The following is a 22,484-nucleotide window of genomic DNA, read 5'->3' as shown; positions in this document are numbered from 1 at the left end:
GTGCTTGATTCATGCCCCTCCTCCACCCCTGCAGGGAATGTGGATCCTTCCAGAGCCACCCACCCAGCAGTGACAGCTAAATTGGGATGCGCTGTTCACACTAGGAGCCCAGCGGGCGGTCAAAACCGGGTCGGGGGGGGGGCACCTGGTGAGAGGATCTGGGAGAGCACCCAGTGGGCTGAGGAAGGCAGACCTTGGTATGGCCACAGGTGCCAGCTAGAGTGGACAGGAGTGGAGGGCAGGGCAGGCATCACAAACCCATTCTGGGGCCACAGTGAGGGGGTTTTTGCTGTCCAGCTCAGGTGCATGTGACAGAATGACCCACATTTAGGCCTAAAGAATCCCACGATTAACTCTCCTTCCATAGGCAAGTGAGGACACCCAGAGAGAAGGTCCTCTGCCTCAACCACTCCTTTGAGACACTCCCACGGCCAGGAACAGAGCCACAGCCCAGCACCCTGGACAGCACTGCGCCTGCGCGTTCCACCGCGGGAGAGGTGGGCGTGGTCGGCCTGGAGAGTAGGGGGGTGGGGGCGAGGGGTGGGGGCGAGGGGTGGGGGCGAGGGGTGGGGGCGAGGGGTGGGGGCGAGGGGTGGGGGCGAGGGGTGGGGGCGAGGGGTGGGGGCGAGGGGTGGGGGCGAGGGGTGCGACGAGGGGCGGGCGGCACGCAGGTCGTCTAGAAGAGCCCAAAACTGGGCCCTGGGTGTTGCGTATTCTCAGGCCTTGCTAAAGTTCTAACTGCTTGTTCTCTGATTAAATCAAGAGGCCCTGCCAAAGCAATTCTGAAGTTCACATGAAAGAATATGTGAGCAAAGAAATCCAGGAAAATTTTTAAAAATAAGCCAACCGAGGTAGACCAGCCATGTGGGATCCTAAAATATGTTCTAGAACCACAATAATTAACACAGCCCATGGACAGTCAGATGACAGGGGAAAAAATCCAGAAAGAGATTCCAGTGCAAATATGAGAAAGGAGCAGGTGAAATCCAGGAGGAAAAATGGGTTATTCATGAAATAATTCAAAATATATAACAAATATACCATCTTAGGACAGCTAACCAGACATTTGGGGGAAATGTTTGGATCTTTACCTCACTCTTTGACACTAAAATAAGTATCGAATGGATCAAAGCTTTAAAAAGTAAAAATGAAACTGTGAAACTACTAGAAGGATAAAAAAAATCTGTAATTTTGAATCATTCTAAGAATTATACAAAACCTAGAAGCCATAAAACAAAAGATGGGTATATTCATCCTCAGAAAAATAAAAGGCATGGAGGGAGGGGCAAAATAAAAAGATAAACAAGAAACTGGGAATATAGGCAACTATCTCACAAATGGTCACTGTTACATGTAACAAATTCTCACAAATCAGTAAGAAAAGGACCAATAACCCAAGAGAAAAATGGACCAAGACCTGAAATGAACCCATATAAACAGGCTCAACTTCACTTGAAATGAGAAAGATGCGAATTTAAATTACAGTAAGATGCAGTTACCCTGCCCTCTGACAGCGCAGCGGAGTTCATCAAGATGGGGGACTCACTCTGGTGAGAGAGGGGGCACCAGCAGGTACTGTTGGGAGATGAGGGAGGGGACACATGGATGTATGGCTGGAAGTGGGGAGGGAGAGGACACCTGTATAAATGGTTGGGGGAATGATGAGGGGGACACCCACATGTATTGCTTGGGGTGGGGAGGGAGAGGACACCTGAAGGTAGGGCTGGGGGTGTCAGGTGGCTGGAAATGGGGAGGGAGGGAGATGTTTCTTTGTGTTCCTTTTATTCCATGTCACAGGCCCAGGGATCCAAAATAGGAAATAAAGCATTATTTTAAAATAAAACTAATGACACCATCTCCTCCTGCCTGCCCCCAACACCAAGGCAGCAGGCAGGGGCTCTCCTGGCCGTCCCACCTGTGGGGAGCTGCTGACAAGCACCCGTAAGCACCTGCTCCCCCTTTGTCCTCATTTGGCACTGTGCTGGCAGTGGCCTGCTTTAGTTAGTCTCTTGTCTTGCTTCTGGGGAGCAGTGCCAGTTTCAACTGGGTGTGCTCTAGTTGGCCTCCGGCCCTCACTGCCCCTCCTCATTGGGTCCAGTCAGCTTTGCCTATATTGTATTATCAGCCTCAGCTGTCTGGACCCATGTGTCACAGGTGGGCAGCAAATCCCAGGCCTCCCACAGACTGGGCATGGTCTCTGGGCAGTCCCTGTCCCTCTCAGCCTCAGTTTCTCTGATGGCAAAATGGGGTGAGACCTACTTCATAGGAGGGAGAATTAACAGGAACAGGGAGGGAAAGAGGAGTGGAACGTGGGGGAAACAGCTTCTCTCAGGGGGTCCCAGAACAGGTCAAGGGTCCCTGAGTTTTCAGGGCCTACCTAGTGATGTCCATCCGGGAGGTGCAGAGATGCCAATCATCTGGGACAAGGGGATGGTGATCCAGGAGGGCTGCCTGGAGGAGCCAGATTTCTGGTCCCTAAGTGCCAGGCCAGGGTAGCCAAGGTTGAGTGTCCACTCTGCAGGGACCCACCCGGCTACTTCTGCCTGTCCACCTTTCATCTACTCATATCCAAGCAGGGGGTGCCTGACAAGCTGGAGCTCTGGGCAGCCCTAGGGCTGAACTTCAGGGACCAGAGTGATGTGGGAGTAGCTCTCACCAAAGCAGAGCATGTGGCTCTCCCCTGCCCCATAACTCACCAGCCTGTCTTGTCCTGTCAGAGCTTTCTGGGGAAAAGGTCACCTTTTCAGCTGAGTCTGAGCTGGAGCTGGGAGGATGGCAGCACCAGTTGGGGGAGTATGAACTGGGAGAGACGCCTCCAGGATCCATTCCACCTGCCAGGTCAGGAAATGTCTCCTATGTGCCCCTTGTGGAGCAGGCTGTGTGCTCCCTCCTCCCCTAGACCCTAAGACAGGGACACCCTGTCTAGGGGACCCAGGCTCCTGGAAGGGGGTAGTCCAGCCCCAAAAGCATCTGGCCACAGCCAAAATCAGGAGGAAGGCTCTGCTGTATGCCCAAGTGGGTTGTGGATGTGGCAGCAGCCTGGGCCTTTGTCACAGATGAGGAAACTGAGGCCCAGGAAGGTCTCCCTAGGAGTAAGGAGTGGGAAAGGCAACAAACCAGATGTGTGGTGAGTCCCTTTCTCCACTTTGTCCAGGTCTGACTTCTGGGGAAGTCCCTGAGTGCCTGGGGAACTGGGGGCGGGCGGTGCTGCTGGGGGAGGTAGCCGCTGGAGGCCTACCCAGCCAACCACACTTCTTTGTTTCTTGGGGAGTCTCAGTGACTAAAAATCAGGCACATCCTTGACCATATAAAGGATATCAGGTAGACGCTAAGGAAATAGAAATAAAGTATGGGCTTTGGTTGATAATAACGTATCAACATTGGTTCATCAATTATAGATACTAACGTAAGATGTTAACAATAGAAGAAACTGGGTGTGTGATATATGGGAACTCCCTGTACGATCTTCTCAATTTTTTTCTATAAATATAAAGCTGTTCTAAAATAAAAATATTATAAAAAAATAAAAAGGTCTGTTAGCAAAAATCTGGGATATACAGAATTAAGCAGTGGGATCACACTCCCTCCAGTGGTGACCCAGACCATGGCTCAAGCGGTTTATAGTGCCCATTTTTAACCCTGTCAGGCCTAGTTCCATAGCACCCTCCTCTGCTCTCCTCTCACCCACACCTTCCCTGCCTGGAACATCCTCAGGACTGTTCTACCTGGCAGTGGGAGGCCCCAAGAGTGTAATCCATCCTTCTATCCCACATTGTTGGACATAGTGATGAGCTCTGAGTTGGTCTGGCTCTTACTCTGCAGAGGGTACCTCTGCACCTAGGAATCTGCCTGGACCCCTTTCCTGGTGGACTGAGGTCAGCCCTTCCCCTATGGGTGATCCCGTATATAGATGGCAGATGGAGGGAGTAGCCCCATCTGAACTCCCAGGAGGTGGGGGCAGTGGGCTCAGTCCCAGCTGACTCTCTCCTGCAAGGCTGTGGCTGTGTCTCCCAGCCTCTCTGGCCTCCTGTTTCTTCTACAGAAAGTAGAGTGTGGTGGGGGACCGACAGGCACCCCCAGACAGACTGGGTTCAAACCCCCTTAACCCTTCTTGGCTGAGTGACCTTGGTAGAACAGGCGACCTTTAGCACCCTTGCAGCAACAGGGGAGGTCGCTAGGGACAGCGGTGCTCAGCCAACTGTGCCCACCCAAGGAGGGGCCAAGCCGGGCTCTGCTCACTGGGCCGGGGAGCCTAAATTAGCCCTGGTGATGTCCTCGAGCTCATGTCTGGGAGTGAGTGAGTGATAGGGGGTGGAGGTGGGGAAGGGCCTAGCTCTTTTAATGACCTGCTATGTGCCAGGCCCTAGGATGCACCATGCCGGAGGCCCCTACAGTCAGTCCCAGACACAACCTGGGGCCCAGGTCAGGCCTGCTGGAGGCTCATGCGGTAGAGAAGAGGCACTGAGCCTGTCTCAGTTTGTTTGGGCTCCTATAACAAAATACCACAGGCTGGGTGGTTTATAAACAGCAAAAATTTATTGCTCACTGTTCTGGAGGCTAAAGTCTGAAATCAGGTGCCAGCATGGTAGGGCTCTCTGCTGCGTCACACGCTTCTTATTTCCTCACATGGCAGAAGACGCAAAGGACCTCTCTGGACCTTCTTTTATAAGGTCACTAATCCTATCTGTGAGGGCTCCACCCTTTTTGCTTAAGCACCTCCTGAAGGCCCCACCTTTGGGGTTGGGATTTCAACATATGAATTTGGGGGGCATACCTTCAGACTGCAGCAGAGCCTGATGGGCAGGCCTCCAAGCAACAAAGGCCAGGACTCAGCCTCAGGTTGAGAAGGGGGGCAGCTAACACATACTGCTTCTCTTTATGAAGACTGGAGGCCTCACCTGGGGCCCACCTGGGAGCCTGGAGCCCTGACCCAGCCGTGGGGCACACTCGTCCACTTAAACTGCCCATTCGTGGACCCGAGACACTAGTAGGCAGTGCCTAGGGGTGGCTGTGGTCCTCTGTCTGCTAGGATTGGGCCCAGTAGAGTCATAGGACACCTTCCTGCTCCCAGGAGGTTAAGGTAAAACATGGAGGGTCGCCTAGTTGCTGTGCTGGGACAACATCTAGCAAAGCTGCCTGGCTTTTGCTGTGCCCTGTCACATGGACCTGACCTGCACAACCAAATTTGTTTGTGTCCACACCACTTGCCTGCTCCTGGGGTCAGGACCATGACACCATCTGTGCAGCCTGTGAGAATGAGAGCTACCCTGGGCCACGCTGTTCAGGTTGGATGGGGGACCAGGCCACGGAAGGTGGGTGCAAAGCTCAGGCCCAAGGGAGTCAGCCCAGGGTGCAGCCAGCTCTCCTGCCTTCCTCTGGCTTCTTTCCTTCCATTTGTAAACTCCTGGGGAAGTGCCTGACTGGTCCAGCTGGCCTGGAGGTGGGGACAAGAGGGAACCCTATGACTGGCCACCCTCACCAGAGTTCCAGGATTGAAGCAAAGGGGTGTCCTGTCCTGGGCCCACACATCTGTGGACTTTTGTTAAAGAGTGGATTGACACTTCCATTACGCAGGAGAGGAAACTGAGGCTTGAAGTAGTCCCAGGTATGCCTGAATGCTACACTGAGAAGGCAATGAATCCCAAATGGCCACCTCTCCCCCTGCCATGCCAGAGTGGGTGGGAGGGAGTGGCTGCAGCCCGAAAATTCTGCTGTACATTTTTCTAGTTGCAGGAGTCAGAGATGATTAAAGGTGGATTATGGTGAGATAAAAAGTGTGAGTGATGCACAGGACATAGAGAAAGTGCAAGAGCCTCAAAGACCCTGCTATGCTCTCGATGGGGTGACTCAGAAACAGGCTTCACACAGGAAACATGGAAGAGCAGAGGGATGGGCTTGGTCCTGGATCAGGAGCCCCATGGAGCCCACCCACGGCCAGTCCCAGGCCGTCCTGTGCTAGGGGCAGGGAGGAAGGGGCAGCATCTCCCCAGGCCTGTGTCCCAGAGCTTCAGGAACCCTTTGGGAGCCCAAGCAAACAATACCCCACTGTATAGATGGCAAATTGGGGGGGGGGGGGGCAGAGCACATCCAGAGTCACACAGCCATCGTGTGACATGCTGTACCCTCCATGTGCCAAGCAGAGAGAGCTGCAGAGAGACCAAAGGGAGCAAGGTCTCACCAGGGCTCAGCATGCCTCAGTTTCCCCATTACAGCCAACTTTGAATAAGGTCCTTGTAAAAGCGTACCTGTTCCCGGGTGGGCCCAGTCAGCCACCCACAGGGGAGTGAGAGGTAGTTGGTGCACTAACCCTGTCAGGGTCAGGCCTCTAGCTGGATGGAAAGAGGGGACAGAACCTACAATCATACCAGCTACCCCTGCCCCAGCCCCAGACTGCAGGAGAGGAAAGAAGCCTTGAAGTACCAGGCCTTTGAATTGCTGTCTCCATGGCAACGCGTGGGCACAAAGGGCCGGGCCAACAAGCAGGCAGCGGCTGCGCAAAGCTGGAAGGAGGAAGGGAATCTTTTATTTATGGGGAGGGAGCTTCGGGGAGCCGGGCTGTGCCCACACCCACAGCCAGGCCAAGATCTTGAGGCTGTGCTTTCTGTCCCATAGGCAGGCCCCTGACCTAGCACCCTCCCAGGACCACTGAGACATCCTGCCTGGCTAAGAGGACAGAGCATGGACAAATGGAGGGCAGAGCTGGGGCAAGAGTCCAGCATACATCTAGCCTGCAAAATGACCTCAGAGATCCCCCAGGGGCAAGGGAGTCTTCTCCACTGCGCCCCAGTCTCTATATGGCACATGTGCTAGGGCAGGTGCATGCCAGGTGTTAGGGCAGGTGCAGGCAGTGAGGAAATGCAACTGAACGGGTTGCTGCAGAAATAGAACTCGGGCCGGGGCTGCTTCCCTAGTACTAATGAAGGGCCTCTCAGAAGAGGAGACCAGGAGCCAGACATGAGCAAAAGCACCAGCAATGCAAAGGCCCTGAGGCAGGACAGAACTGCCAGTATGTGAGGATAGGCAGGAAAGTCAGGGCAGATCCACCCACTGCAGCCTCTCTTTCCCACACATCTGGCCACAGGTTCCATTCCTTGGGCATCAGAGGACCTGGGCACTAGGTGCCTTGGGTCCCGCCTGCTTCAGGCTTGGGTCCTGCCATCTACTCCTGGTGTCCAGGTGCCAACCCCACCTTCTCCTCAGTTCTGATCCCCTAAAGTGCAGGAAACTGCACACAGGGTGCCACAAGGGGGAGTTCTGACCCTAGAGACCCAGGCTGCAGTGCAGAAACGACCACTGTGGAGCAGAGATTTTCGTTTAAAAAAATATCTGAGCCAGATTGAAGAGAGAGAGAGAGAGAGAGGGAGAAAGTGAGCAAGCAAGAGTAGAGATAGACATAGAGATAGAGGGGGTGTGGGAAGAGAGATGAGTGTCATAGCTCCACGGTTGCTCCCCCTCCACCCCTATCCACAACAGTCCCTCCCCATCATCCCGGCCATCACATCCCATCTCCTTTCCTTATAAAGGTCTAGATTGAGGCACTATTTTGTGAAATTGGAGAAACCTCACTGGAAATTCAAAACCAGCCATACAGTGAGCCACACATATGTTTTCTGGTTTGAGCCAAGGTTGGGGGGGATGTGGGAGGATGCCCACCCCTAGGGTCTTCAGAGTTTATTGAGAAGCCAAATCATGGGGCTTAAGAGGGGCTTGTAGAAAATGCTGTGTCCTCTCCAATCCCGAGATCTGGTCTCAAGGTTCCTGGGAAACTGCAAGTCCTTTGGGGAGTCTGGAGCCTGGAGCCTGGAGCCTGAGACCCATGTGACCGTCTGAGCTTTTTGATACCTTCCACAGTGTTTCCCCCAGCTCCTGACTCCCTGAGCACCAGCCTCAGGGTGGTTTAGGGTACTTGGGGCTGTTTCCTCCTATCACATTTGGAGACAACACTTTCCCACTCCCACCTCTGCCCAGGGAGTCTGCCTCCCTCCCTGTGGGTCAGTTTGATCTCTCCTGTGTTTGACTTTGGGGTCTGAACCATGAGGCAGGGGAGAGAGAGCTCCTGTGGACCAGGCAGGACTGAAGGGGAAGAGGGGAGACTCTAGCAGACAGGCCAGGGGACATGGGCTCAGCCAGCACAGATCTGCACACGGTGGGGGAAGGTGGACAAGGTGGAGTGGGCACATAGCCCAGAACCCATTCTCCCCATGGGCACTGTGTCTGGAACAGCCCCTGGCTCCTCCATTCTAAAGATGGCACACTCCAGCCCAAGGAGTGTAAATGATGTCCGCCAAACCACACTGTCAGTGGTAACAAACGATGTATTCCAGCTGTGGCCACTGCCCACTGCTGCAGGGCTCCAGCCCAGACAAGCCCCAACTCCTCTTGATGCTCAGAAAAAAGGCTTGTGGCTGCCAAGTGCTTTCCCCCGCTTCCCATCCACACTTCTCTGATCCTAACTGAGGTCTTTCTCTTGCCAGGACCCTGCCACCCACAGATATGGTGGGGGAGTGTCGCCGTCAATGCCACCCAGGACTTGTCTCATCCCTGGTGGCCTCTGTGTGGCCAGACTCTCCCCTGGACAGTCTCAGGCCCCACACGACTTCTCTCCTGGAGCTGCTGCTAATGGGCTACCCGGCTGGGCGGTACTGTATCCTCTCCCCCTTCCTGGAAGCTGCTCTGCCAGGAGGTGCTCTCAACTGCTGGGAGACAGGGGCCACTGTCCTGCGCCTTGATGGCAAGAGGCATGAGGCTGCACCAGCTGGAGGCCTCAATCATCAGGGGCGTGGAGGAGGACCCAGTGAGGGCCATCGCTGGGGACGGTGGAGATGAGGGGGTCTAGGAAAACTAGTGATAGTATAGGAGGCCCAAGGCCGCCACTGGGGGCAGAGGGGGACGGCAGGATTAGCTTACCCCTCCAGAGAGCAGAGCCAGGTAGGAGGCCTCTGTTTGAATGGGGAGCCTGTAGCAGCAGCTCTATTCAATTTTTTGTAAGTGGGAAGTTGTTTCCGTTACTCATCAAATCCTTTCATTACAAAATGCCCTTATCCTTGAAAACACAGTGCTTTGGAAGGAGCAAGGTGAAGCCGGGTTAGATCTGTCCCCTGTGGAGAAGGCTTGAGGTGACCACTCTGCTGGGCCCTGACTCAATGGGGCTGTTCCTCAGGGAACGTTCCCCGAATCAGAGGCCCTGCCGGTTGACAGGAGGCCTGTCATCACCAGGACCAGGGGCCTGGGCTTGAGTCTCATTTGCCAACTTGGGCGGTCACTTACTCTGCAGGTGTTTGCTGAGGGGCCCCACATTGGTGTCCTGGGTGGGTATCCATCCCAACACCCTGAGGGAGACAGGCTTTGGAGTTTTGTTTGTACCCATTCCTAGAGGGAGCCCATATATTTCCCCAGCCTCTCAAAGCTCATCAGAGACCCAACCATGGCCAGTGCCCCACGGGCCTGCCTGGCCACAAACCCAGTACCACATGCAGGACACATCAGGCCTGGCCTGTCTTCCTGGTTCTCCCCATGTAGGGCAGGGGGCTGCAGACTCTTGGTGTGGGCTCAGGAGGCTGGACAAAGGTGCTGTGGGGCTGCGGGACCTTGAGGACAAGGCTGTGGACCCAGGCAGGGGCAGTGAGCAGGGCCAAGGGTTGGCCTCCCCTGGGTAATGGAACAGGGGAGTGGGACCGTATGGGTGCCTTCAGAGTCTGGACCTGATCATCTGTGTTGAGGGCATTCTCTTCTTCTAATCAATGACTTCAAGATGGGCATCTCTGTTGGCTGGCACTGGGCCCTTTGGGGCCGCTGGTCACCTCTGGGGCTCATTGTGGGCCAATGTGATTGTTTTCAGGTGGGCACTGCCTAACCTGTCCCTCGCCTGCTCTCTGGAGGCAGAGGACCTCGAGAAGAGCTACAGGGAGCCAATTATCCCCAAGGCAAGCCGGCTGCAGATAATTGGGAAGAAAGGCTTTTTAACGAGGCAGGCTCGTGGAACCGAGCACTGGGGTGCATCCTCCCAAACTGGGACTCAGGAATTTAGTGGCTCACCATGCCCCCGTGGCTAATTGGGAGCCCCGGTGTACCACTGTTGGCCTAGGGAGGTGGTGTTTTCCTGGCAACTGAGGTGTGGGGGAGCAGATGCCTTGGGACCCTAAAAGTGAAATTTGTACCACCACCCCTCCACCTCCCAGAAGCCTCCTCACTTTTCTTTCTTAGAAAACTACAATGGTCCTTAAACCAGAGTTCACTGTGGCCTAGAACAGCCCCTTGTCTGTGGAGGGGATATTTGGATTTCATCCTGCAGACCGTGGGGTCAGTAACAACACTCCCTCCTAGGCCTCCTCACTCCTAATTGGGAAATAGAAAAATAAAACCAAAACATGAGTTCCCTATTAAAACAGGTGGAATCCTTGTACCCTGTCCCTGACATGATTCCCCTGAATTTTCACAACACCCCCCAATGACCCTGAGAAGAGAGATCAGCATGGTGAACCCCAGCATGGGTGGGGGAACGAGGACCTCCTGGTTCCAGGGGCTCCAGGTTGGGGATGCAGTGCCCCTAGCTTGCTCTACCTCCTGGGGAGCATGGCTCTCCTAGGGTGGCTCCATTCACCTCTGACTTGAGAGGGGTGTGAGAGATAAATAATGAGTGTCCAGCACTCAACAAAGAGCCTGGCTAGAGTGGGGGGAGAGAGGACATGGAGCCAGTCTTTGGGCACATTCCAGACCGGGGCAATAAGGGCAATGGTATTGCAGTTGGAGCTCACTCGGCATGCTGCAGAAGAAGCTTTGGTGTGAGGTAGGGGCGAGTGGGGATGGACAGTGATGATACACCCACAGTGAGCCTTTGGCTCCAAGAAACGGAAAACTCACTGCAAACTGAGTGGGATGGTGAAAGGAACTTGTGGGCTTGTGTAACTGGATGGGCTTCAGGTGATGCTTGATCAGGGCTCAGCTCTGTTCATTGAGGTTTCCTCAGCTGTATTGCCCTGTGGACCCAACTCCCCATCCGGGTTGCCCACAGTCTATACCTGTAACTTAGCCATCCAGTAGCCACCCTGGGCTCCATTCTCATTGCACCAACCTGGATCATCACCATTCCCAGGGTAGGACACAGTGACTTGGCTAGCCTGGGTTCTGCCTGATCCAGACCAACTGCTGTGGCAGGGACAAGTCTGTGCTTGTCATAGGGCTCGAGCTGAGCCCAGCCAGGCTCTAGTCCTCACAACAGGAGAGGGCCAGGCCCAGCAATGTCACAGCTGCTGCAGGTGGGGTAGGAATGGTGCTGGCGTGACTGGGAGGGGGGCAGCTGAGGCTCATTGTAAGTGGGTGGCCCTGGGAGATTTCTCAGGAATAAGTGGGGGCTGGAGGGCAGTTAGGAGCTTCTGTCCAGAACAGAGGTCAGCCAAGTGGTGTGGGTGAGGAGGAAGAGAAGGGAAGAAGTGCGGGTGAGTGAAGGAGAATGGGGGGCAACGTCTCTAGGGCCAGTAGTGCTGTTTAGTGGCTGGGGAGGACAGGGCTGGAGCTAGTTTTAGATAGGTCAGGTGTGGAGCCAACTGGGCCCAGGGGTGGGTCTTGGGAGTGGCCAGGCTGGAGATAGGACCGTGGACCTCACTAGTGATGGTGGTGGATCCTAGTAAAGGCCAAGACCCTAGATGTGCTCACCAGAGAAAGAAAATGGACAGTGCAGGGAGGGGCCCAGGACTGGGATAGGGCCAACAGTAGAAGCAGGGAGGAGGGGGGCTTGAGACTATTGACAGCAAATTCTGGAAAACCATCCCTGAGGCTGAGGGATCTGATATATCTGAGCCTGGGCTGATGGGAAGGACCTGTGGAAAGTCCTGGTACCAGCAGCCTCAAAAGGGTGAGCTCCCCATCACTGGAGGATGAAAAGGGACTGACCGTCACTCGAGGCAATGAAGCTCTGCAGCCCTCAAGATGCTGGGTGGGAGGGAGTCTCACATGGGCCCATCCTGGGGTCACCTCTGTTGGGATCCCCACTGGAAGCTGTCGGACCCTGAACATCCTTGGCCCAGCCATGGGGACTGTTGTGCCTTCCCTGTCTACGGAGGAGGACCTTGTCCAGAGGCGGAGCGCCTTGTGTGTCCACAAACACAAACCAGTGCCATCAGCTCACCTGCCAAGCAGGGGTCTCTGTGCTGCTGGGAGGTACATTCTTAGGGATGTGTGGTGCAGCAGCAACATAAACGTGCTTTATGGCCCCTGGGATGCGTTCATCATGAACACCACCTGAAACATTCTGGACCCTCACCCCATCCTCTGGGGCTCGGGTGTGCAGGAGGGATACCCTGTGCAGGGCTCCAGGCTAGGCCAGGACAGTGTCCAGGAGGGCAACCCGTGCATGCATGCGTGTGTGTGTGTGTGTGTGTGTGTGTGTGTGTGTGTGATGGGGGAGAGAGGCAGTGAGGAAGGATGCCAAGAGCCCTGTGCTAGGGGTAGGCAGCAGGAGAATGATCTGAAGGGGAGGTGGCCCCCAGGCTAGCAGCTTGCCTGGGGTGGAGAGAGGGAGAGGTGAAACTTGCCATCCGCCTGCAGCTGCAGGTCAGGGCCTAGGTGTCCCTGAAGAAGGACAAAGTCCCAGGAGGCAGGGGGCTCTGACAAGGTGGCTCTATAACCCTCTGCTGCCCTCTGCTGGCCAGCTCTGTCATTGTGGGCCTGGCCCCTCTCTCTACTGTGGGCCTGGATCCACAGAGCCCAGGTGGTGCTGGGGGCCAGCAAGGGATTGAATGGCTGAGGTCTGAGGGGGCTGGAAGCTTGTGTCAAGCCCTATACCCAGCCTCACTTCCCCCAGGAGGTCCAGATGGATTCTATCTGGCAGAGAGCAGGGGCCAGCCTGGCATATGCCCTCTGAGGAGAGGCAGCTTCGGGAGGGCCTCCTTGTGGCCACATCCTGAAACATCACCCTGTGTGCTCTGCCCTATGGCTCCCGACTCTCAGCCCTTGAGGGGGCTCTAAAGGAAACTAAGGTCAGGGTCCCCTGCCTTCTGTCTCCAACTGTACCCTGGACTTGGGTCAAGCTCCTCCAGCCCCAGCCCACCACAGGCTCACCACCCAAACCCACTGTGTAAAGAGCAGCATGTTGAAGGGAGAATGCCCCTTTATGGTGGCCCTCTCTCCGTGTGCCCAGAGCTCTATGCAAGAAAAAGTGAATTCCATCAATCTTAATGGTGTTCCATACATCCAGCGACTTCGATACTCATCCTGGTACCCGGTTCTGGTAATCAATCAGTGAGTCGTGGGTGCTGTCACAAGGTAGTAACTGCTGTTCCCCATCTATCCATGTCTGTGGAGCTTGGTGGCTCTCAGCAGCCACAGGCTAAGCTGAGGCTGGGTCTTCACCTGTGGGCATGGTGGTAGGGTCATGAAGGGCTCAGGGCGAAAGCATTGTGACCCAGACAGAAGCCATTTACTGAAAAGCTCTTGATGCCCCAGGATATCCCTCACAGCCTCCCTCAGCACCTCCAAGGCTCCTGCTCCTCTAGGACATCACCCAGAACCTGTCCTGCTCTTTCAGCAGCAACTTGTCACATGTTCCCTGTAGCTACTGCTCCTGATCTTATCCACCCTTGCTGGGTGCAGGCCAGTCCTGTGGTGGACCACATTCCCAGAAGGCTGCTGGCAGGGACGGTGCTGAAGGGGTCTGTTGGCTTCCCTGGGGCCTCTGTACCCACCGAGCTGCTATGAACTGGCACACGGCTGTCTGGTGTTTTGAGAACTCATCTTGAAGGAGCCCCCTGGTTATGGCTTGTCCTGGGAAGCAAGCAAACAGGCCCTTTTGAGGACAAGGATGCTGTGAAGGCACCAGGAGCACAGGAGCCAGGAGGCAGGAGGGGTGGAAAGTTCCAGAAAGGAGGGCGGGTGTGTACATACACAACCACATGAATGGCGTGAGGTGAGAGTGCTGAGCGTGCACATGCAGGTGTGTGTGGATCTGTGCATGTACACACATGATGTGTGTGCACATGCGTGTCATGCCTACAAAGATAATTGGAGAGAGATATACAGAAATTTCAGCTCTGGCTTCCCGCCCTGGGTGCTGGGACCTCAGATGATGCTGTTGTGTCCATTACCTTTTCAGATTTTTATCAAGATGTCTACTAAAAGCTACATACTAGCTCTATAATCAGAAAGGAAATGAGCTTTTTCAAAACATCAGGTGGTGTTCAAAGCAAGCCAAGGCCTCTGAGAGGCTGAGGGTGAGGCCAGAGCTAGGTTCCTGGAAACTGGGATGAAGATTAAGGGAGAAATGGTACAGCACTGAGGGTGGGGGGGACCCTGCAAGGCTCTGTTTCAGAACCATGTGTTTATGTATTACATTTCTCTACCAGCTACCCCACAACCTCTGGGTTCCCAGTCTCCACCTGGGTTCCTCCTGGCTCACCTCCTTATGGCCTGGAGGTGGGACCTTCCCACTGTGCCCCATAGCCCTGCTCTGCCCTAGGGCACCCATCCCAGTCCCTCCAGACTCACCCCTGGCCCCTGGGTCTTGCCTGGGATAGACACCCTCACTCCCCAGGGCCAGCTCCCATGTCCATGGGCCCCCCAGTGTCCATGGTTTCCTACTGCTCCTTCAGCCTCACCAGCTGGCAGCCTCTGGGCTTGCAGAAGACACAACTCTCCTCCCCCCAGACTCCCCCTGGCCTTTGCTTCCCCCCTGCCCCCATGTGTGTTTAAACATTAATCAGAGGAGAGGGAGGTCCATCTGGGCTGCTGTCTGTGATAACAGAGTCTAACACAAATGTCTGGGGGGCCGGGTTGTTTATGCCTTGGTGCTGGTTGCAGCCTCTTCAGGAGAGTGGCAGGATGCACAGGTGGACGTCAGCCGTGTATTTTGCCGGGGGCAAAGAGGCCAAGGTCAGCATCTCTCAGCACCTGGAGGTACAGCATGTACCAACGTCAAAGCATGGCCAGAGTGAGGAATGAAAATCAATGTCGGGCTGAGAGACTAGCCGCAGCTGCAGATGCACTCAGGCAGGAACAAGGACAGGGCCAGGGACACAGATGGGGTGGGGGTGCCAGAGCAACTGGGGGTTCCACATGCCCTAAGAACATTTCCATTTACCTTGGGAACCTACAGGAGGGGCAGCTGGTGAATAGTGCCAGGGGAGCCCATCCACCTGGGCTCTGGACATCCCTGGTGGGGGTGGCCAGGCTTCTGGCCCACATGGAGCAAAAGTGCTGACTGGGCACTGGAGCATTTCCCAGAGAGGAGCCAGAGGCCTTGAACAGCATCCAGAGACACCCTGGACAGTGCCAGTCAATCAATCTCTGATGAGTTCCTGAGAGCCTGGGTTGAAGGGCACTGGCTAGGGGTTTGCCTAGGGGCCCACGTCTCCAACTCATCCAAATTATCACACATTAAAAACCAAGCCGTAGGGTTATTTTATGGTGTTATGGCTTTTGTAAAACGTGATAGAGATTCTTTATAAAAAAGCAATCGATACAAACACATTACCATAAAAAACAAGTGTCGGGGTGCCTGGGTGGCTCAGTCGGTTGAGCGTCAGACTTCAGCTCAGGTCATAGTCTTGCAGTTCATGAGTTCGAGCCCCGCATCGGGCTCTGTGCTGACAAACAGCTCAGAGCCTGAAGCCTGCTTCAGATTCTGTGTCTCTCTCTCTCTTTCCCTCTCCCCTGCTCATGCTCTGCCTCTCAAAAATAAATAAATGTTAAAAAAATTAATTTAAAAAAATAAAATAAAAAAACAAGTGTCATCCTGAGTCTTGCCTTCCTCAGTTCATGTGTTCTTTTTAATTTTTATGTTTTTAATGTTTTTTAATGCTTATTTATTTTTTGAGAGAAAGAGAGAGGGAGAGAGAGGATCCCAAGCAGGCTCCACACTGTCGCCACAGAGCCCAATGCTGGGCTTGATGTCACGAACTGTGAGATGGGACCTGAGCCGAAATCAAGAGTTGGATGCCCGAGCAACTGAACCACCCAGGTGCCCCATCAGTTTGTGTGTTCTTGCCCCCTTCCCGCTGCCTTTGTGGGCATACAGCTTCACCTGTAAAGGTGTTCCCTCCCTGTGTATCAGGGACACATACCATGTGGCTAGCACCCAAATAGCTGCTCATGTTATCATTGGTGTGGATGCCCCATGGTGCTCCTGGCCCTTCAACCCCAGTGGTGACATTTAAGGATATCCTGAACCATTTTTATCAGGGGGCTCGGGGAGAGGCCCCAGTCCAAGACCTCACCCAGGACCTGTGGGCCAGGCCTGTTCTGCCCCTGCCTTCGAGCGAGGTCCAGCAAGACCTGGGCTGAAATGCCTCCCACGAAGCCCAAGGAGCCAGCCCTACAGGAGGCCTGACGCCTCTGAGAGGCTCTCGGGCAGCAGGTGGAACCAGAGCCCTCAGCCATGCTATGTGCAGCTCCCTTCCATTCCAGCTCTACCAGGGGACCCAGCTCAGTGACCCTGGTGGAAGTTCTGGTGCATCTACTGGGGTGGGGGTAGAGCAGGGTGTCCCCAACCTCCTACTGTGCCCAGACTCTCATGAGAGGCCATAGTTTGGCACCCTCAGTTTGGGAGCTGGGCTCGTCCCTGCATGGCTAGAGGGAGATGAGGGGCATGAGGTGCCCACGGCAAAGGGTCAGAAATCAGAAGCAGAGACTGTGAGCCACCCCCAGGCACTTTGCTGGCTAGAAGGGCAGCTCAGGGTGAGTTTGGCTGGTAAAGGAGGGGTACCAGCCTATCCATCTCCAAGATTCATTGTGACCCCCTGAGGCCCCAGCTCTTCCTCACCAAGCCAGAGTCCTCCTTGTCTCAACTCATCTGTCACCTCCTCTGGGAAGCCCTCCATCCCCTGCATGCGTACCCAGGAAATACAGCCAGCATTGAGACCCTTGCTGGCAGCCAGCTTGACACACACATCCAGATTGGGCCCTGGGGACACTGGACAAGCTCATCCTTGAACACCAGGGGCCACCCACCTTGAGAGGACACACTGCCAAGGACAGAGAGCAGGAGGTTCTACCAATGCAAGGCAGCTGGCTCAGTGAAGGCCATTTCCACCGGTGTCCAAAGCTATGAAAAGCTGGTCACGTAATCCAGACAGGCCAGCCCCTCGTGAGTGTCCAGGACTTCAGCCAGAAGCCACTGCTGTGCCTTTTCTTTCTATGGCTATTATTTATGCACTTAAAAATATATTTTTTTAAGTTTTTAATGTTTTTATTTATTTTTGAGACAGAGAGAGACAGAGCATGAGCAGGGGAGGGGCAGAGAGAGGGAGACACAGAATCTGAAGCAGGCTGCAGGCTCCAGGCTCTGAGCTGTCAGCACAGAGCCCGACGTGGGGCTCAAACTCACGGACTGTGAGATCATGACCTGAGCTGAAGTCAGACGCTTAACTGACTGAGTCACCCAGGCGTCCCCCAAAATATTTTTTTTATCACAGAAGTCACACATGTTTTTTGGGAGAAAAAGCTTGAAATAGAGTAACAAGTAGCCATTTCTGTCCTACCTCACACCTCCTAGGAAACCCTATTGGGTCTAGGGCACATGCTGAAGCCACCAGAGCAGCTTGTCACGGGTGTCATTCTGCATCCTGCCCCATGGCCTTGGGGAGATGCCAGGAGAGTCCCCTGGGGGCCCTGTGTGGGGCAGCCAGGCTCTTCTCTTTGGGGAAGTCTCCACCCAAACTGGGGTCACCATCACAGGGCTGGAGCAGAGAGGGTGTGGCTGGCCCAGTGTCACCAAGCATTCTGGCTCCTGGTCAACCCCATAGGACCCATGTGGCATGTCTGTGACATCCTGTCCAGATATAAGGGGTGTGTGTGTGTGTGTGTGTGTGTGTGTGTGTGTGTGTGTGTGTAGGCCCTCAGAAAGGGCTGCAGGGAGGCCAAAGTCAAGCTTTTCAGGATGGCCTTGCCTCTGAGACTTGGCCCAAAACCTGTCATCCCTCCAAAGGTCCAGATCCTTGGTGACCTGCCACCACCCCCAGGCTACCAGCCACCATGCAGGAAAGCTGTGGGGGGACACTGTCACATCCGTGTCCTTAGGATTAATGCTAGCAGGGTATCCTTTTCCACATGGGGTCCCCCTACCTGTAACCTCCTCGTCTTCAAGCCCTGCCTTGACCCCTCCAAGGAAGCAGCCAGATTTCCCCTGGGGCTCCTCCCCACTTGCAGGGGACCTGGTCTCCTGAGGCTTCCCTGAACCTCTCAGGTGTCCCACACAGATGGCAAAGGCACAGCTCTGGTTTGTCGGGTGCTTAGTAGGTGCCAGGCCTGTGCTAAACACCTTTGGGGCCTGTTGAATCTTGGCAATGACCCTGAGGAGTGGGTACTGTGATTATTCTTACTTCCCCATACAAAAAGTCCCAAGCTCTCTCTGGTCCAAGACTGCCATCTGTGGACCGGCTCTGCCATCCATGTGCTCCTGGTGCAAGACTGTGCTGGGACATAATGGGAGCTGGGGTCACCACTGCTGTAATTGTTGTGTTATTCCAGTCTCCACTTAGCACACATTTACTTGGTCCTGTTAAAGGCATCCATCGTCTTTCCTTCCCTTCTGTTGCCAGGGGCTGAGGGCCCCTCCAGCTTGGCCCCCTTTCAAGGCCTGTGCCTACGCTGGGCTCCTATGTTCCCACCTCCCCAGCCACCGCCAGCCAGGGATCCCATGGGAGGTGGCGGTCCCTGTGGACCTTGACAATTGACAATTGGAAAAGGTGGAAGAAGGCTCTAGGGACAGCCACCTTGGCCTCACATCCTTGGGCAGGTAGCTCCTCCTCTGTTGAGCCTCAGTTTCCCCTGCACAAAATGGGGCAGTAATTGTAGCTCCTGTAGGGGAAGGTTGTGATTGCCACACTTGTGCGCATATGGAGTACCCCCTGATTTTACAAGGAATCTGGTGGGGAAGGGCTGTAAGCGCCTTTTCTCACACAAACATTGGAAGTGACCGTACAAAGTGGCTGGTGTGGCAAAGTGTGACTGCATTCATGTAAACGTAGTACAAAGGATCTAGCAGACAATCTTAACTTCAGGAAACACAATCATGTTTTACCAGCTCTGAAAACAATGAATAACATCTCTTAGCTAAATAGAGCTTGAGCAGAATCCATGAACGCTGGCATGGAGTGGATAAGGGATAATGTGCCGATGAGGGAATTTACAAGATGGGGGCACAAATACTGGCTTGTGTTTGGTGCAGGCTGATAACAGGAAAACAAGCCCCAAATTAAACAAATGTGAATGAATTCCTCTGCAAGCAGACGGAGCAAATATATCAGTAAAAATGGGTACAGAGCAAGCAGCAAAACGTAATAAATCAGAATGAATTCTGACTATTCGGGTAGATAGATATTTCAGGAAATATGGGTAAGAGGCACATGGCAAAATAATAGCTTTGACAGAGTTCCAATGTCAAATTCACAGCTGAAGTGAAAACAAATATTTCACCAAGTATCTGTAGGAGACAGGACACGGGAGGAATTCAGAGGGAGGGCTGTCTGGGAAGAGCCATGGCACATGACTGCAGCAAAAGGGGGTCTGTAAGTGTCTTGAGATGCCTGGCCAGGTGGCCTGCTAAGGTCTGTCCCCTGGGTACTTCCTCCCCAGGAGTCCCTGGCCCTGCTGACTGGCTTAACCCCGGGAGGTGACCACCAGGTGACTGCCACATGACCAAATCCACTGAGGTCTGGCCCTCTTGGATATGCCTCAGTCTTCTGAGATAGAGGACAGAAAGCCCAGCCCTTTGCCTCCTGGGCTCACTTCCTGGAGACCCCCACACAAACTCCCACCAGAATTGATGGCCCTGGGGCTGTCCTTCTTTTAAAATGTGCCAGCAGCTATTCCCAGCAGAATTGCCTTCTTAGCATTGACCGAGCACCTGTGAAACTCAGTTGTTTTATTTATGTTTGTACTAGGCTGGCATCTTGCAGGCCAGTCTTATCTCTGCAAGCACACTCACAGGTAGATTATCTTCCCTGGGGATCTTGTGCACTGCGATGCTCATCCGTGTCCTGCCTCAGTCTGGAGGTGAGCAGACGGTCTTGGCGAACACCGTGTGCCCTGCCTCCGTATCCTCTCCCCAGGTCATGGGCTCCCTTAAAGCAAATGCCCTAACTGTAAGCCTTTTGCTTTTTATAACATGACAGCTTATCGGGATACAATTCACACACTATACAACTCACTTATTTCAAGGGTACAACTGAAGGGCTTTTAATATATTCACAATGTTGAGCAAACATCGCTACTATCTAGTTCTGGAACATCTAATACCCAAAGTCCATACCTATTAGTAGCAACCACTAATCTACTTTCTGTCTCTATAGATTTGCCTATTCTGGACACTTCATATAAATAGAATTACCAACAAGTGGCTTTTGTGTCCAGCTTCTTTCAATCAGCATACTATTTTCTAAGTTCATCCATATGGTAGCATGCATTAGTACCTCATTCCCTTTTTATGGTTGAATAATATTCCACCATGTGAGTGTGCCACAATTTTGTTTCTCCATTTGTTCATCAGTGGACACTTGGGTTGCTTCTACCTTTTAGTTATTATGGTTATTATGACTAGTGCTGCTATGAGCCAGGATCACTTGTCACTCTCCCCCAAGGCTGCTTGCCCCTGGCTCAGGGATTGGGGGATGGTAGATGCCCTGAGAAAGGTGGAAATTGACTAAAATTCACTGAAATTTACCAACTTCTTCATCTAGCTGTTCCCTGCAGGCTGCAAGCGGTCTACTAGGCTCCAGAGCCAGAAAATAGTTGCCTAAGACAGTTTCATTTAGTTCAATTGTTAGTTCAATTGTTGTTCATTCAGTGGAGAGATAAATGCCTGGGGCTTTCCACTCCACTGTTTTCACTGCCCATCCTCAAATCCTTTGCTTTTGAGCCAGAGGCTACAGAGTGAACATTTTTCTGTAAGAGGTGATGAACCCAATGCATCCTCCTCCTAGCATGAGGTTGGACTGAGTAACCCCAGGGACTGTCCTGGGTGTCTGGGGTGCTGGTGCTAGGCTGGACCCCGTCATTGACCACCACAAGACAATGGCCATCTCATATGTGAGCTTTGCCTGGACCTAGCCTTGACCTTGTCAGTTGTGTTTTGGTTTAGACTCCTCTCCGATATTTCCTGAGTCAGAGCAGGGATGGAGATGCCTGGCATTTGCCATGAATGTTGGGGGAGAGAGCATGGGACCGTTAGACTGTGGGCTAACCTGGAATTTCATGTGCTCAGTTGTGTTGCCAAAAGTCCATATGAGTCTTCTCCATTATCAGGGCAGTGACAGGTGGCACAGCCGGTGGTGCCAAGGTACTCCCCTCTCCCTGCCCCTAATATGAGTGTATCAGAGAGAGGTCACTAGGCAGGAGCAGATAAAATCAATAAGATTATACCCAAGATGGGCTGAGCACAGTACTGGCTCCTGGTGGGGGAGGGTTAGGGTCAGTTCTTCCCACCTTCTCCAGCCCCGTGTTTGCTGGCAGCAACACTGACTGGCGCATTGGGTTCATTGATTGGCACATGTACCTGACCACAAGGCAGGACTGTGCCTCCTGCTCAGTTGCACTGTTTCTCCTGACACATAAAGCTGGGGTGGAGGCTGAGTGCTGGGAACCTGGGTGCACTTATGGTACCTGGGTACAGATGCTGTTGGGGGAACACTGCAGCCTGGGAAGTTTGGTGTGCACAACACACAAGAGAATATGGCCCCAAAGGGGTGTCTGCATGGGAAAGTAGGAGCCCGGATGCTGGGCAAGGGCTGGATGTGGAGCAAGGTGATTCAGGGGTCAGGGCAGGGCCCAGAGGACAGGTCTCAAACCCACAGCCACCTGCCTAGAGACTGAGTTCCCACACCACACATGCTCCTTCTTTCCTTCATTCAATAAAGACACATTAAAGAGGCAGTGTGGGGGAACATGGCAAGTGGCTGGGACTCAGCAGTCAGGGTCACCAGTGTGAAAATTAATAAAAAGAAAAGTCGTTTATAAATGGAGAATGGAAGCCAGCAGTGGGAGCTCTCATGCCCAAAAGGAGGAGCTGCTCCCTGCCTGTCCATACTACTTTAGCTGCTTTACTACCCTAGCAGGAGAAAGGTTTTTCTCTTCCTCCAGCAACAGGACCGCCAATGAGACTGTCACAACTCAGCCAATGAAGAGCCAGTATACTTCAGACTCCCAGTTTTCTCCAATGGACTTCTTGTTTATAACAGCTCCTCCCCAATTCCCCCCTTCCTCTATAAAAGAGCAGTACTTTCCTTTGTTCTCCAGACTTGCCTATGGTTTTGCAATTCTCTGAGATTCCCGAATAAACCCATTTTTGTTTTAACGGACAGTTTTATTTTTAAGGTTTATTTATTTTTTATTTTAGATAGAGCATGAGCAGGGGAGAGGAGCAGAGGGAGAGGGAGAATGTTAAGCAGGCTCCAAGCTCAGCACGGAGCCTGACATAAGGGCTTGATGCCAAGACCCTGGGATCATGACCTGGGCCTAATTCGAGAGTCTGACACTCAACCGACTAGCCACCTAGGTGT

The sequence above is a fragment of the Panthera leo genome, chromosome D3 (assembly GCF_018350215.1).
Source record: "Panthera leo isolate Ple1 chromosome D3, P.leo_Ple1_pat1.1, whole genome shotgun sequence".
Classification (NCBI taxonomy): domain Eukaryota; kingdom Metazoa; phylum Chordata; class Mammalia; order Carnivora; family Felidae; genus Panthera; species Panthera leo.
This window is presented reverse-complemented; position numbering follows the sequence as displayed.